This window comes from Natator depressus, chromosome 14, assembly GCF_965152275.1.
Source record: "Natator depressus isolate rNatDep1 chromosome 14, rNatDep2.hap1, whole genome shotgun sequence".
In the NCBI taxonomy this organism is placed as follows: Eukaryota; Metazoa; Chordata; order Testudines; family Cheloniidae; genus Natator; species Natator depressus.
Window position 1 is genome coordinate 17,788,044 of NC_134247.1, and position 17,898 is coordinate 17,805,941.

General features: G+C 39.4%; 1 protein-coding gene across 16 annotated transcripts in view; it reads right to left on the minus strand.

Moving 5' to 3' along the window:
- Window positions 1-17,898, minus strand: part of TNRC6C (trinucleotide repeat containing adaptor 6C) — a 584,197-nt gene that overhangs the window by 187,859 nt on the left and 378,440 nt on the right. The window contains exon 1 of one of the 16 annotated variants that reach the window (XM_074970993.1): window positions 9,008-10,231. The exons of the other annotated variants lie outside the window; for them this stretch is intronic. The gene's annotated coding sequence lies outside the window, so the exon portion shown is untranslated. Of the gene's footprint in view, window positions 1-9,007; window positions 10,232-17,898 lie in introns of those variants that run through there. 16 annotated transcript variants of the gene reach the window in all.

Here is a 17,898-nt window from a genome sequence, read left to right on the forward strand (position 1 = left end):
AAACATCCAAAAATATTTAATTTCAATTGATATTCTATTAACAGTGCAATTAATTGCGATAAATATTTTAATCGTGATTAATTTTTTTAGTTAATCATGTGAATTAACTGTGATTGACCGCCCTATTTTTAATTTAACAACACTATAAAACTATGCTAACAGTTTTATTTTCAATATTAAAACTTGTTGTGGTTTTTTACAGATGAGATTAAACAAGCCAAAATGCTTTTTTTGGGCTAGAACGATACATTTTGTAAGCATGTATGAATACAGCCATAAGTCTGAAAACTGAATGAAGACGTAAGTCTGACAATAGACTCCAATATATCAAGAGTCATGATAAATTATCTTTTATGATATTCACTTAACAAGTATTTGTGGAGACTTACATCTGAACCAGATTTGGGTCATTTCTCTCAAAAAGCTTGATTAGAAAGATATATGCATTACCAAAAAACAGTAACAATTCTGCATTTTCCCAATTCCATCAAATCCCACAGAAAATCATGTTTTCCTTCAAACTATGCTGTTCATATAAGGATACTAGTTTATTAATGGTAAGAATACTACCCACCACACATTTATGCCAACTACACTGAAATCAGTGGTCTAACATCTAAATCAACAATATATGCATTCTGTCTTATGACAAATGATGTTAGAAAATATGAATTGGCAGTTAGAATACCATCACCTACACCGCTTCACAAATTCATGGCAGCTATGTTTTTCATATTCGAGTTACCAAAACACAGGGGAAGTCTACTTATTAAGTGCAGAATTACATTTTGCACCAGCTACTTCTATATTGTGAAACCAAGCGGTGTTATTGTTAAAAACCTATCTGCCACTTATGTATGGCATGTGTTGGCTTCCTAATTACTCTGAGTCACCACTGCTTATTGAACTAATGTATTAAGGTTTTAGCATCATCAGCATTGCAAATAAAATGAGAAGGAGTTGCCACATGCTCTCCTATCAAACTTGACAGCTAAAATTCTACTCAAGATTCTCTATTTTTGGTAATGCACAAAGCAGAGAACACCATTTGATTTTCAAATGTCAGGTTAAGCCTGCAGTGCTGGCAGTCTGAAGAACCTTGTAATCTGAACAGAGTTTTATATGGTACACTAATTTTATTTATAAGGTTATTTTCCAGACTACACCTACAGTTTAACTGAAAAAAAATGACAACCAATTGCAAAGTCTGTAGACACAATACAAAGCAGAATCTTTAAATACTAAGAAAAGATCACTAATAGATGAATAACAAATACTTAAAGCTCTAGTAAAATGATTCAGCTTTTTAAATTCAGAAACTTATTAAATCAATATTGTATTTGTTATAAGTGAACATCAGGACTACAGTCAGAAAGCTAAACTTACAGTTATTGTTTGAGGACTCCGCTGTACTCATGCTTAACAAATACATGGTAAACTAAATTGAGAAAAATATAACCATAATAGAATGAAGAATTTTTTAGAATGTCAATTACCTCTGAATTTTGACCTGATTTTTCACTGTTTAATGACAATCTTAAACTACATGTTAACCTCAGACAGAGCAATTAAAGTATTTTTAAATTGGGTATTCTTGTTTTTACACAGTTTTTCCTTCTTGTGTTGATGAAGTTAAGTTAGATGGATCAAAATGAACTACTGTTTATGCCAAATTAAATAAATAGTTGTAATTCTGGTAAATTCATGCAGCCTGCCCAATGAACCAGATATTCTCTGGAGATACTAGTACAATAAAAGCTGTTTTATCAGGCATGTTGGGGAAATGGGGGGTGCCGGTAAGTGAAAAATGCTGGTTAACTAAGAGGGAGGGAATTTGGGTGCGGGAGGGGGTGTGGGGCTGGAGCGTGGGAGGGGGCTCACCACGAGCAGCTTCCTGCAAGCAGTGACCTGTCCCAGCTGCTCCTAGGCGGAGGCGCAGCAGGCGGTTCTGCATGCTGCCCCCACCCCGAGCACTGGCTCCGCAGCTCCCATTGGCCGGGAACCGCTGCGGGGGCAGTGCCTTCAACATGAAGTGCCAGCCAATAACAATTTTAACTAAAACCAGAGTTTAAGATGAACTCATATTTTTGTATATTAATGGATAACTACCTCCTTAAAATTCTATTCAATAAAGCTAAATAAGTAAAAAATTTACTTTCACAAACAAGAAATGAAAAAAGGCTCTCATCTGTCACTGGAAGTCCAAATAAGTACATACACAAACAAGAATAAAAGGGAGGAAGAAAGGGAGTGGGAAAGGAAACAGCAGCCAGGAAGAAAATGAAATTCCTTCTTCAGTAGATATTTACTGGTACTATATATCTACTATTGACTATAAAAATGTAAGGTTCACAGATAGTAGCTTGATGGGAAGCCCCACACAGGTCCCATTCTGCCCTTGGGCTGACTCTAATAAAATACTGCCCTATCCTAGCAGTAGTTATAAAATATTTTGAGCCATGTAAATATGTTTCTCTCTGGCTTATTTACCACAAAGTATGTCACATTTACTTGACAAGTCAATTTCTCTCTGAAGAACTATATGCATCATTTTTCTCTCTAAAGATTCCACTCTTTAGTCTGAACAAAAACTAGCTTTAGAATAGATCTAACACGTTTTAAATACAAAGAAATTACATTTCCAAGTAAGACCTAGTTTACACCTAAAATTTAGGTCAACATCATTCAGGGCTGTGAAATTCACACCCCTAATGGACACACACAAGCTGACATCAGCCCTGGTATAGACACTGCTATGTCGACAGAAGAATTCTTCTGTTGACCTAGCTACCACCTCTCAAGCAGATCACCGCAGCAAGTGTCTATAGCAGCACAACTGCAGTGCCATAGCTGTGCCCTGTAGTGTAGGCAAGCCCCAAGAGATTACCATGAATATTCTTTAAACATAAACTTGTAAAAATAAATTCCACTACATTTGTTGACAAACCAGAGAAAAATCTCACTTTGATTTAAATTTCTGACGTGAATGTACATTTCATGACACAGTAACAGCAAGCTGCAGATAGTTGTACATTAAGAATGTATTCCAACTACACAGACCTCAAAAGAAACGATGGGGCTGTCTGCAAAGCTAGACAATCTGGGCATCCAGCCATAAAACATCACTGCTATAGCACAAATAACTGTTCTCATTCTTCTGAGCCCTCCATGACCATAAAACACAAAAGGAAAGAGCTCCAGAAAGCAGCCTTCACTACCTCCCCAAACTTTTAATATTTCATAGGTCTGAATTACACAGGACTTGAATTTTGTAAAATTATACAGCTGACACATCCAGGGTCAAGGTTAATCAATTCAAAATTTGATGCTTAGATTCTTGGAACTGTGAAGATTGTAAATATATAGCTAACTACTTCATATAGATCTTTCTATAGATATTAATAGCGTTATCCAGCATGTCTTCTCAAAGAGCGAGCTTTTGATTTGAAAGAGGTAAGATTAAAATGTAAACTCAAAAGGGACAGATTGCCAAGTGAAACATTTTTAGAAAAATTAAGCGAATCAAGAACATTTCTTGAAAAAACAAAGTCAATCTTAAAATACATTGAAATTATACTAATAAAAATTTGAATATTTTCTTGAAGAATCTAATTATGATAATTGTGATTTAATAGCAAAACTTAGTCTCCAACTAAAATCAATAATTTAACTAACCTAATTTTGACCAGCAGAATGGCACTAAAGCAATTTTTTAAAGTGGCAGTTCATACAAAAGAAAATAACTTAATACATGGTCACATTTGTAGTTGCTTTCTGAAAACTACAATGCAGATTAGTCATATTTTAAGTGTTACACGCAAAACATTTCTAAATATGCTTATATTAAGAGTCCAAACTCTAAAACATGATTTTCTGACAGATTAATAATTTTCATAAACAGACAAGATTTCTAAAACAAAACCATATATTGCTTTAAGCACTAAATTTGACTTCTATTAAAATGGTCACTCTCTCTCTATGTGGTTACTTTTTACTGCTAAATCAAAGAGGCCATGCAGAGTGTAAAATCCATTTAGTAATGCTGTGACGATGTGACGCAGCAGGGAGGGGGGAGTGTTGACCTGGGAATGTGCCCTGGGGACGGGAGACCTGAGAGCCTGTCACCTGAGCCAGGAGGGGGAGGGGGCGGTGACACCTCTGCCCGGGAATGTGGACGGAGGCTGCAGCAGGGAACCTGCTCGGTGGGTTTAGTTTCAGTTTGGGGCTGGGTGGAGGAACACAGGGAACCCCAGGGCTGGGGTCTAAGCTCCCTGCTCCCCCAGACACTCCCCCCTCCCTGCTGCGTCACATCGTCACAAATGCAATTTTATTTAAGAGACAACACACCTACAACACTGCACACAATTTTATATTGTCATTTCTAAAGCATCTCCCAATTCACTTTCTCTTTTAAATACCATTTGTCCTCGCTGATATCTTCATAATGCAACTGAAAACCTCCAGCCATTAATCACTAGAAGGCACCAGCCGATACGAAATTGGCCAGAATGTAGTGTCACCAGGCATTAAAGAGGTTTCCTTATCATTCATCTCTAATACTACGGGATTGACAAACTTCCAGTTGCAACTTCCAAGTCAGGAGAAAACCTTCTGATGGTGTTACCGCAATCTTGTTATCTGAATTTTAACTATTACACCCAATAGTAATTCTGTGCTGCTCATGGTTTGGTGTGACCGAAGATTGAACAAAGTCTTACATTTTTCATTGATTTTTTTTCAAGCAAGTAGTAGGCATGTTCACAATTAAACTAGCATAACCTGAAATTATTACATAAATAACTACAGTAACAGGATTTAACATACAGGAAATTAACAGTCTACTTTATCTGAATAGGAAAGGTTTAGGGTTTTTTTGTTTGTTTTTTAACTTTAAGTCTGCAGTGTTCGCATAGCCAGTACTACATGGACTTTATCTAGCAATTCTTTCCAACTGAGAGCCTCTCTTTGCTGAAGTAAAAGACTGCTCCACCCTTGACCTCCTCCTTCAGCTTCTTTTGGAAAGGGGCCAGATGACAGCATTTGGAAAAGTGCATATTTATCTCTGCAAGGACAGCTGCCTAGAGGGAAATAAATGTAATTTAAAGTATTACCCATTCCCTCTGTCACCAGTCTCATTGATTTTTCATAACTAAAACTGAAAGTAAAACATTTCCAGATCACTGTTTTAATATATTGGTTTCTCATGAATGAAAAAAGGGGGTCTATAATGTTAAACTGTAGATTGTTTTGAGTAACTCAAACATTGATATGTAAGCAGCTTACAGTGGTAGCTGTTTTCTCTAGAAGTCAGCAAGTAAGGAAACTAAGTCCTCTATATGAAAAACAAATTTGTTCACAATCCTAAGTAACCAAGATTCTTAAAAAGTAGACTACCAAATGCTTGTCCTATTTCTAGATAGACTGCTTTTGTAGACTCTGTTCTTTAAGTGAAATTTCTTAATAAGTTCAATTTATATTTATCATCAAAATATTTCAAGATTTAAATAATTTGTAGCTTGTGGTGGGAAACGTTTTAGTCTCACTCTGATCTAATGCTTCACTTTGAGTTTCACACATCATTAAACTACTAACAGTCCTGAGTATTTAGTCAACACAAAGAATCTTAAGGTTGGGCATAACAATACAGTCTCCCACAATGATCACGTTTTTCCTCAAACTTATTTGGAAAAATTCATCCTGACTACCTAAAAAAACTTATCAACATCTATTGTATCAATAATATTCAAAAAATAAAAACAAAGCAAAAGTAACATATTTAGCTATTGTCCTTAAAATTTCAACAAAAGGATCACAAACTTCACCAAAAGTGTACTTTAGATGTTAGGGGGTAATGAAAGACCCTCTAAGCAGGTTAGAGAGGTCTCTACCTCTTCTTTCCCTCTTCCTAGCAACTGACAAGAGGCTTAGTGAAAGAGGGTGATGCACACATTCCCATTCACAGAGCACAGAGACAGTTTTGGAAAGGGGGCAAAGACATTCCAGAAAACTTTAAAAGGAAGGAGCTTTAAATTAGCAAATCCTTTTTAAAAAGAGACCCCAACCAAGGTTCAATAACAGCACTCTATCAGAAATTCCATCACTTTCACTTCCCAGCAGCTGGGAAACTTTGTTGGGACTAGACTTCTCACCAGGACATTGCTTGTGGACTAGACTGCTCTGCCCTGCTCTCCTTCACCTCTTCCACTTGCTAGTAGGTTTAGTCTTCTGCCTGGTAGGTGTTTGGTACAACATCCAAGCTATGTACCAGATAACCTCCTAATCACAAAAGAATCTGTACAGCATAAATTGACAGATGCCAAATGAACATGGTAAAGGACCCATCACCCATTTATCTCAAGAATAAAAGTGGGCTTTTTTTAAAAACAGCTGTATGCTTGTACATTAGCAAACAATTAATATTTGTCAATACATGCTCTACTTATAGCTTGCTATCCTGCAAAGAACTGAAACATAAAAAAAATCATAAGTGCAATATCAAACACCTGAAAAAGTTCTGAACAGCATAGTCATTTTGCACTAACATATTTGGCCTATGACACTACATACATTAGACACAGTCTTATTTGTCCAAAGAAGTACATCATACTCTTGGCCCCACCCCAAACAGCCTCTGATGCATGTTTTAACCTTGCTCTGGAGGGACTGCCTCTAGGTCTCCATGCCCATTCATTCCTTGGCCAATACAACTGCGATTTTTGGGACCCAAGCACCTGTTCACCAGGAACTGAACTGAGACCATTCTCATCTCACAGATACTACCTCACCCACCTTGTCTGCCTAACAATGGTGAAATGATTTCAGAAGTTAACATGCTTCACTGAATTTAATGTGGTCATAGAGGTGAAAAACTACCACCAGTCCCTTGAACCATCCAGGTCCCCTCAAGTTATCCAGTATTGAACTCCACAGCCTTTTTTGGAAACCAGATTGTCTGAATTTAGAAGTTAAGAAACATGGCTGTAAAAATATTGATATCCAATAACAACAGTGTCTTCCACTGTTTCACCAAAAAATATAGCTAAGTAGAAATATCTAGCACCAGCTTTCTTAACTATTCATTACACAAGTTACTATTAAGGAGAAGAGTCACTTTGGAAAAGTTTTTAAAAGGGGCAGTAGCAGACAAAATAATATTACTCGAAGACAAGTAAGTTTTAGACATTTGTTAGTGCACCATTTTGAGATCATAGTTCACAATTCATAGATTAACTTGGCTGGAAAGATGTTCAAATGGAAACTTATTGGATTTAACAAGTCACAGAAGATGTGAAGCAATTCAACTATTAGGCATGGAAAAAAAAACCTGTCAGGTAATTTGTTAGGTCGCATCCAATACTATCTCACCTAACCCCCAATACATATTTCTGAGAGAAGCAAACAAAGGTTTTCTAAATCTGTGTTTACCATCTCAGTGATTTCTTAAACAATCAAATATAATGTACAACAGCAACCAAAATCCAAAGGTCATCTCTCACCAAATCCAAACTGAGGAAACATTTACTGTTAGTAAGGATTTTAAAAAGTGGGAATCATTTGAATAATGGTATCCAAAAACAGAAGATGTTGTCTTGTTCATTATTCTTAGTGTAACAATATTCATCTGATTTAAGATATATATTGATACAAATATAACCAACCAGACCACTAACAGCAGCAATTACTGGGTTTTAACTAGTTTAATTAGTCCAATGATGAAATTAAATTATTAGTCTGGATTCCATTCAATATAAAATCAAATTAGTTTAAGATACAGGAAAAAATATTTCCTCAATTCATTTATATGCAAAAATGGCCATGTTGTGCTCAAGAAAAATACAAATCAAAGTTGAAAATTATATAAACTGAATATAAGCAAATATTTTCCAATAAAAATATCCAAATTGAAACAGAGAATAAAGGTAACCCTAGACCAAATCAAAGTATGACTTGCTAGATTACAATGGCCATTCTAAAGAAAATAAAATGCTGAAGTTTCCAGCAACAACAATTAAAAATATATAACTTAAGAAAACAAAATATTAAATTATATTATGAGGCATAAAATAATTCACATATTCATTCATATATTTCAGTGAGTCTCATAACTGGACCTTCTACTAATGCACAGTTACACAGTAAAGAGATTACCCTTTGACAGAAACTTGCAAAATAAAACAGATCAAATATCTTTAATAAACTTCCACTGCCTCATGATTTCTAAGAATAACAATTGAACATCCATCTCTCTTTGCAGTTAGCAACACGGTTTTTGTTCCTTACTGATGCTCCCACTGAAACTAATAAGGAAAATTTGGCTTCATGAAAATATGAAAAATAATCTCCCTCATGTCTAGTATTTAGAGACTAAGTTCTGGTAGTTACCATAACCTAATTATACAAAAACAAACTATGGATCTAAAGAGCTCTTACCATTTAACTGAAACTGACCATCAAGGATGATGTTCAAGTTTCACCTACTTGGTTATGATCAAAAGCAGCCCTGGTGACCTCGCTAATTATTTTATACTAATTTTCAAACGCTACACATCAACCATCATTTATTAAAAGCAAACTCACAAGGTTCTTCCTGTAATCTAGAACATTTTTAACTGCTGCATATGGGACTCCACCTAAAATGATGATGCAGGTAATGATAATTAGATACGTGCAAAAAAATCACCATATGAAAATACCAAGTTTTTATAAAGGTCTATTTTTTAACAAATAGGAAGTAGGGAAAACGATTTTAGTTTTAAGATATATCTTAAAATAACTGTTTAAAAACAGTTGGCGTGGAAGTACTTTACAGTATTATTTGTTCCACCGGCTCCATACTAAAATAAAAAGGTGAAGACTATTTGAAAATAAAATACAGATATAGTGAAAAATCCTGCCCTGGACTCCAGGGGCGGAAAGGGTGGCATGCACTAACGAAATGACTTAACAGGTCTTTCCCCATCTCCAACTTCTACTGTTTCCAGATTAATATAAAACTATCGCCCCTTACCTTTTCTTCTTTTCCTTCAGGGGCTCTTTGGCAGCTTTCGACTCAGTCTTTCTACAATGAAACAAGTGAGTATTTCGTCTAGCGTGTGGTCTCTCTGACGTGCTTCTTGCTTATTTTAATGCTTTTTAAAAAAAAAAATACCCGTAATTTCACGAATCTGAATCCGAAAAAAAAAAATCTCACACGGCCAGGAAAAAGATTCAGTCGCTCCCCCCCCCCCGAACTAAAAACAAAAAGCAACTCCCCCCACAACCTGCCACAGAAGAAAAACAAGTCGACAAGAAAACAGTATCCAAGCAGAAGAGCAAAGAGCTTCAGTGTTATCCAGCCCAAGTGCAGGAGAAACAGGTTCAATTCCAAAACAAGCTTTTGATTTCCAGTGGAGAAAGAAAGGGGAAAAAAAGTCCCTAGCTAGACTTTTGCACACGAATGTTGTTTTAAATACACATTTGCTTTCGAGTTGCAGCAAAACCCACGGAATCAGGATGTGGAGTGGATCGGGGAGAGTTTATTTTTTGTTTGTGTTGATGGATTCTCTGTCCACATGGAGGAGCATCTGAGGCTTCAAAAAGTGCAAATTAAAAGGAGAAAGTGGATCCCACAACCTGGTTGAAAGAGGGCTCCCCCTCCAAAATATGGAGCCACAGGGGGATCCAACGGTCTCTCTCACATGGGGATCCAGGCAGGAGGAGGATCCAGTGAAGTCTCTCTAACAGGGAGAAGGACGGGGGAGGATCCAGCAGTCACTCACAGGGGGAGGATCCAGCAGTCTCTCTTATGGGGCATCCAAGCAGAAGGATCTCTCACAGGGGGGACCCAATGGGGCGAGGGGAATCCAGCAGAGCGTCTCTCGCGGAGGATCCAGTGGCAGGAGGAGGACGAGGGGAGATCCAGCGGGGTCTCTCCGTCTCCTCCAGAGGGATCCAGAAGTGCCCCTCAGGACCAGGCTGGAAGCTGCCGCAGCGGAGCCTCTCACTGGGGGGGAGGGGGGAATCCAGGAGTCTTGCGCCCCGGGGGGAGGCAAGAGGCTGAGGCAGCAACGTCTCCCCAGGGGGCTGCAGCAGCGTCTCTCTGTGGCGGGGAGGCTGGGGCTGCAGCGTCTCGCGCGCGCTCTCTCTAGCAGACAGGCGGTGCCGGGCCCCCGCTGCTCCTCCTCGATGCTGCTGCTGCCGCCGCCACCACCGTCCTCAGGAGCAGAGCTGCTGCCACCGCGGCCATTTTGTTGCTAACTGACAAGAACCCCGCCAGGCAGCGCGAGACCAGAAGGAGGCCCGCTGCTCGATTCCCCCCCCCAAACAGGAAGCCTCAGCGCCCCCCCTCTGATCACGTGACGGAGGGGAGAGAAACTGCGGCATGCAAATGAGTTGGGTGGCAGAACCAATCAGCGCCGCGGCTCAGCGGCAGGTTCTGCCCCCCTTCCCGCGCGCTCCCGAGACCCGAAGACGCGCGAGCTGCTACGGTCCTCACTCCTGCAAGCTTCTGCTAGCTCCCTCCATCTTGGCGAGAGCAGCCTTGTGTGTCACCTAACTGCGCAGGAAGCCGCGCGGCTCCCACCTGCTGCCCGCGCATCTGGGCACGTTGCTCACCCTCTCGCATTTTATGTGCAGAATGCATCCGGGCGGCTGGTATATGCACAACTCGTTCCCGGCCATGCCTTTTTGTGCGAGTTTAAAGTGCAGCACCGACAAATAACATCACCATCTAAACACAACCCAGCAACGCAAAAAAACATGCTCGGCTCCGGAGGCTAAGCGCGCCGGTGCAAAACGTGACTTTAAAAATGTCTGACTGCCAGCTTTAAGTGAAGAAGCAATGCAAAAATTGCCAAGACGGATGCGTTTTGCAGTGAGGGTATTTAGCACCAGTACAGTTGGCACAAATGCAACATATACCAAATACCAACGCAGAACGCAGCGGTGCACAATGCTCAAAAGAAAACTATGCCAACATAAAACGTAATTCACAAATGACAACGCAAAACGTACCAGGGACAATGCATATTTTAAATCTAGGGCCAATTTTTGTTTTGCATTTTCTGTAACAGGAAAAAGTCAGAGAGCACTTAAGTCCTTATGGTACATGGACCTAATTTTGTGTTACTCAGGCAAAGCTTGTATAGATTTAATGACAGTTTTGACTGAGAAAGTACTGCAGGATCAGGCGCAATTTGCAAGGATTGCCAGGTGCATAATATTAATACACAGGAATAATTTTTTAAAGGATGTTCTCCCTTTTGTGGCCCGAAATTGTACCTGCTGCTGAATGGTGGGTACAAATCTGAGCACCTGTGCCTCTAACTTCCTGCAGCTGGTGCAAATCAGTGAGTCAAGTGCTCAGCAACCTACCTTTGATCCGATGAAGTGAGCTGTAGCTCACCAAAGCTTATGCTCAAATAAATTTGTTAGTCTCTAAGGTACCACAAGTACTCCTTTTCTTTTTGCAAATACAGACTAACACGGCTGCTACTCTGAACCCAAACCTTTAGGTTCTGATCCTGCAAAATTTAGGCCTTGACTACACACAAAATGAGTACCTAGAACTGATTTAGTTAAATTAGTACAAACCTCTTGTGTGGACACTATCAAATTGGTTTGAGTGCCTTATATCAATTTACCTTAAACCAATAAGTAATTGCCTTAAGTGATTGAGTATGGATTGCAGGATTAGACCTTAAATGTTGAAAAATTAGTGGTATATGTAACAGAAACATATGAAATTTTTGTTTATAAAAATACAATCCTAATCGAATTTGAATTCAGTACCTCTGATACAAAGACAATACCTTAACAAGCAGGCTAAAATGTCTTTGGTTAACACTAATGAGAGCATAAGTGTTACTTTGGCCACTGGAGGGAGCCCATATTGTTCCAGAATGCAACAGAAACAGAACTTCAAATATAAAAAATAATAAAACATGTAATATCAGATCATTATAGTTAGAACAAAGTGTGTTCTGTATGTCAGACCAAGATCTAGATGTATGCAAAATGTTATAAAAATCAGATTTAAGTGTACTATTTTGCTTCATAAGCAGCAAAAAGTAAATTGATTAAGAACAACAATTTCCCTGCATTTTGAATGTCAATCTAGTACCTTTCACCACAACTTTAAATTCACGTATATTTTTTCTAATGTAATGTGAGGCTGAGAGACCCTTGACTACAGTGTTCCTGCTCTTACACATCAAGGTCTAAGCTATTTACATTTCAAAGGCAAGTCGTTTGTACTAGTGTAACTGTGTAGATAATTCAGAGGAGCTTTCTTTACCTTTTTCTGTTAAACAAATGTAGGTCAACACCTGCAAACGGCTTCCCACAACGACCTCCCCAAAAGCAAGGAAGCAAATTGCCACGTTGTTACTTTCAGAGTGGATTTTGTTCAACATAACACAACAACCCAATACAGTACAAACAAACAGAGACAACCAGTATCTTAATCACTGATGTATATAGTACAATCTAAGAAAAAGGTTATAATGGGAATATTATGTCACAAATAAAATTTTGTATAGATACAACTGTACTCTACAGATAATTCTGTTTGTTTAGATATATTAGGTCAAATTTGGCCCCAAATTTAGATTTTGTACAAATATAAGCTATTATAAAATCTAAGAACAGAAGTATTTGCCTGATTTTTTAAATTCAAAATGTCTTTTTAAGAAGTAAACATTCCCCTGCCTGTTTTCAACACAAAGGTAGCATGAGGCAAAGTTCATGATAGCCTAAAATTGAAACTGACTAAAACCAAAAGTGAAACTAACTAATGTATTTTCTTGGCCAAGCTGAAATAAATGCAAAAATTATTAGTTAAAATACACACACCCTTACACAGAACCAATTGTGAAAAGTAAATTAGATTTAAATAAAAATCAATGTCCATATTTTAAGGTGCTATTTGTAAAGATAAAAATGCATTTAAAATTAATTCAATTAATGTTCTTCTATCATTAAATACAAGGATTGTTCAATCCATTATTTGATTTTCCCTGCTTTTGTTTCTCCTGGCTCAGCCACCACTGGACTTATTCCCGATTTTGCATTTCTAATTATCTTGGTTGTGCTCCCTTGGAATTCAAGCAGAGGTGTCTGGCAAGTTTGAGAACACCTCTAGCTTGGTTTAAGCTATCTGAAAGTTGGTAAGTGAAACGGACACACAAAGGAGTACTCAGAGCAACTTGCAGATGTGGGTAAAGGTTATAATGCATCTGATTCAAAACAGGATAGGCAGTGCCTATTCTCCCTATCCTGGGAACCCTCAAATACTTGGACTACTATAGGTCAGTAAGTCATGCCCTTAAATATTTCTATACATGAACAATGGTCCACACAGATCATAGAATCATAGAATATAATGGTTGAAAGAGACCTCAGGAGGTCATCTAGTCCAATCCCCTGCTCAAAGCAGGACCAACACCAACTAAATCATCCCAGCCAGGGCTTTGTCAAGCCTGACCTTAAAAACCTTTAAAGATGGATATTCCAGCATCTCCCTCAGTAACGCACTCCAATGCTTCACCACCCTCCTAGTGAAATAGTGTTTCCTAATATCCAACCTAGACCTCCCACGCTGCAACTTGAGACCATTGCTTCTTGTTCTGGCATCTGCCACCACTGAGAACAGCCTAGCTCCATGCTCTTTGGAACCCCCCTTCAGGTAGTTAAAGGCTGCTATCAAATCCCCCCTTACTCTTCTCTTCTGCAGACTAAATAAGCCCAGTTCTCTCAGCTTCTCCTCAGAAGTCATGTGCCCCAGCCCCCTAATCATTTTCGTTGCCCTCCACTGGACTCTCTCCAATTTGTCCACATCCCTTCTGTAGTGGCGGGGACCAAAACTGGACACAACAGTCCAGATGTGGCTTCACCAGTGCCAAATAGAGGGGAATAATCATTTCCCTCGATCTGCTGGCAATGCTCCTACTAATACAGCCCAGTATGCCGTTGGCCTTCTTGGCAACAAGGGCACGCTGGTGACTCATATCCAGCTTCTCATCCACTGTAATCCCCAGGTCCTTTTCTGCAGAACTGCTGCTTAGCCAGTCGGTCACCAGCCTGTAGCAGTGCATGGGATTCTTCCTTCCTAAGTGCAGGACTCTGAACTTGACCTTTTACCTCATCAGATTTCTTTTGGCCCAATCCTCCAATTTGTCTAGGTCAGATGATAGTATGACTTAGCCAGACATGCTCAGAGAAAGTATTTTCATCCAGAAATGGAGGACAACTCCACAACTTCTCACCCAAACATTTCTTCATCATGTCTCACTGTGCTAACAGGTATTTTCCGGTTCACCGATCATAATTGCTGCAACCTGCAGTACTGAATGCTTCTGAGGCTGCCTGTGTCTAAGAGACAGCCAATATACTTTTTTAATTTCTGTGCATTTCATTTCTATGCTTAGCACAATTAAGGGAGTTTAACATGTACCAAGATTAATTACTTAAAACTACCTAAAAAGAAAAGGAGTACTTGGGCACCTTAGAGACTAACCAATTTATTTGAGCATAAGCTTTCATGATGCATCTGATGAAGTGAGCTGTAGCTCATGAAAGCTGATGCTCAAATAAATTGGTTAGTCTCTAAGGTGCCACAAGTACTCCTTTTCTTTTTGCGAATACAGACTAACACAGCTGCTACTCTGAAACCTGTTAAAACTACCTAGTATTTTCTTTGCCCTAGAGGAAAAGATATTATATGGCCTGTTGACCTGTGTTTCACCCGTCATCCAGATTCTCATTTTGGTGGGCAAGTGAACAGCTTGTGTTTTGAGCTTCACAAAAATCAGTCCTTTTTCTCCTGGTGCCACCTTCCACCATACAATTCCCTTCGTATCGAGGGCCAATATTTAACATCTTTTGTGGCAAACCCTGAATGGCCTTCATCAATTTCCAAGGCATCTACTGAAGTACAGCCTATGTTTCAGGTAGACCCTGCTACCTTTGAACTTTATCCTTTCCCTCCACAGTTCAAGTATTTTCTTTGTCACACATGAGCAAGAACAGATGTGATCAAGTATGAAAGGAATGGAAGAGAGTTGTATGATGCTGGTAGTTCATTGCTGGAACAAAAAGAGGAATTCCTGTAGAAGAGAATGAATTTTCAGTGTGATGCCGGCAATCTTTGTAAACCAATCATTTCGAGGTATCCCTGTGCCCAAGGGGAAAGGACCTGGCAAACTTTTTTGACAGGGCACTGTGCACTTTAAACAGATGGACCTAAGTGTAGGCAGCCCAGATCATAGAGCTACATTAATTTTGTATGTTGAGAGCAGGAATTCTAGACACAGGATTTTGCCCCTTTGGGATCAGGTGAGAGAGGCCTAATAATGGATAATCTAAGCTATTTTTCATTTTCCATCATAGACCCCACCACTTTTAGACTGGACATTTTTTCCAACAGCCCAACCAAAGAGTGTGGGAGTAGGTCAGAAAGGCAACCAAAGGCTTCTTCCATGCAGAATAAAGAGTATACAATCTTCAGTTCAAGCAACTTGTATAATCAGAACTAGCTACTCTTTCGGATAAATTAAATCCCCACACTTTGAAAGGGCTGGGGTTTGTGTCAGTATGCAAGATTAAGAATGCCTGGAAACCACCTTAAAAACCTTCCTTGGTAATATATTGTTATTTCTGACAAGATAGGCAGAGACAGATTTTTATGAATTGGATGGCGTTGGGGTGACTTCTGATCAAGGCTGATTCTGGGATGGATGCTGATTTCAAAATGCATTGCACATGCTCAACACCTCTGATGATCAGACCCATCCTCTTCCCGTCCACACTACCAGCACTTTTTGATTTCAGAAAATAAATTAAAATGATTTCTTATGTCTTCATATTTATAGCAAATCAAATTTAAATAACTGGTTCTCATCTCACTTTTCAGACGAAGAAACAAAAATTGCAGTTGACCTGTTAATCTTTCATTCTTGCTACACTTTAACTATTTCTAGATATTTTCTTTCTTTCGTCTTTCCTTGCACCCTGGGATACATCTGTTCACTCCACAATGAGAAGACCACCAAACAAGGTTCCAGAAGCCCTTGCAACTCATCTCCTTATTCTTCTCAAGGCCATATTAACCCCATCTTCAATGGGAGCTGCACATGCACCTCCAAAAATCTGGCTAATTTTATTTTTGGCACCTAGGCAAAAACAATGTTCTGTGTTCCACCCTGCTGCCTCTGCAGCCGTTCACACATTTCCAGCTGTGCTGGTGGTAACAGCAGATACTAGAATGGGTTTCTCCTACTCAACTTTTTACCCATGTGATTGTCACTCATCAGGTGAGGTGGAGTAAAATGGGAGCAGGAGGGATTAAGAGCCTATTTATGGACTACAAGGGTTATAGTCTGAGAGGGAGAGTGTAATCTGATATGACAATAGCTAGCTTCATACAGGAATACAGATCTGAGGAGTCTGGAGAGGCTAAAAAATGTCTTTGGCTGCAGATAGGTCAATTTTGCTTGCAGGTAGTTCTCTTGGGGTGCTTTAACACAGCAGTGGATCAGTGATGCAGTCAGGCAGTTAAAAGAAAAAAGAAAAGGAGTACTTGTGGCACCTTAGAGACTAACCAGTTTATTTGAGCATGAGCTTTCGTGAGCTACAGCTCACTTCATCGGATGCATAGCATATCGTGGAAACTGCAGAAGACATTATATACACACAGAGACCATGAAACAAAACTTCCTCCCACCCCACTGTCCTGCTGCTAACAGCTTATCTAAAGTGATCATCAAGGAAGGCCATTTCCAGCATAAATCCAGGTTTTCTCACCCTTCCCCCCCCCCCCCACAGACACACATACAAACTCACTCTCCTGCTGGTAATAGCCCATCCCTCTTTGAAACCTCTCTTTATAATGCGCATGATAATCAAGGTGACCCACCTTGATTATCATGCGCATTATAAAGAGAGGTTTCAAAGAGGGATGGGCTATTACCAGCAGGAGAGTGAGTTTGTATGTGTGTCTGTGTGTGGGGGGGGGGGGGAGGGTGAGAAAACCTGGATTTATGCTGGAAATGGCCTTCCTTGATGATCACTTTAGATAAGCTGTTAGCAGCAGGACAGTGGGGTGGGAGGAAGTTTTGTTTCATGGTCTCTGTGTGTATATAATGTCTTCTGCAGTTTCCACGATATGCTATGCATCCGATGAAGTGAGCTGTAGCTCACGAAAGCTCATGCTCAAATAAACTGGTTAGTCTCTAAGGTGCCACAAGTACTCCTTTTCTTTTTTCTTTTTACGAATACAGACTAACACGGCTGTTACTCTGAAATCAGGCAGTTAAGTGAGCACAAAGAATCTGAGGGTGACAGCCTAGCCATTGCTCAAAATACAACAAGGAGTATACAAAATAGCAGTGAAGTGGTGAAGTGCTGGGGGTATTAAACCTGCCAATGACAGATCAATTCAGAGAACTGATACTAAAGTCTCTGACACTCTGGAATAAAAAGCCTGCAGCAGAAAGTGAAAAAATAGATCCTAATGTATAGAGGTGAATTCAAGTTTTGCCTGCTGAAGATAGAAGAACATTGGCAGGTTTAATTTATTTGGCTCGCTTTAGGGCGGGAGTATTGTCATGGTGAGAATAAAGCAGTAATAATATAGTGATTCCTGGTTTCTGTTTCCAGGTCTGATAATGACCTTGGGCAAATCTCTTAATTTCTCTGTACCTCAGTGCATCCTCCAGTAAACTGGATATAATATTCTGTCTATCTAACTTAGGGTTTTATATTGCCACCCACCACTGTAGTATCGGAACATCTTCCATGTAAACTCACTAGCTCTAGCAATGTCCCTAGTGGACGTTTGGTTCTTCTCAGTTTTGGGGGTAAAATCTCTCCTTCAGGTAGGGGCTTGGAGGTTTTTCGATGGTTGGTTGAATTGCTTCACTT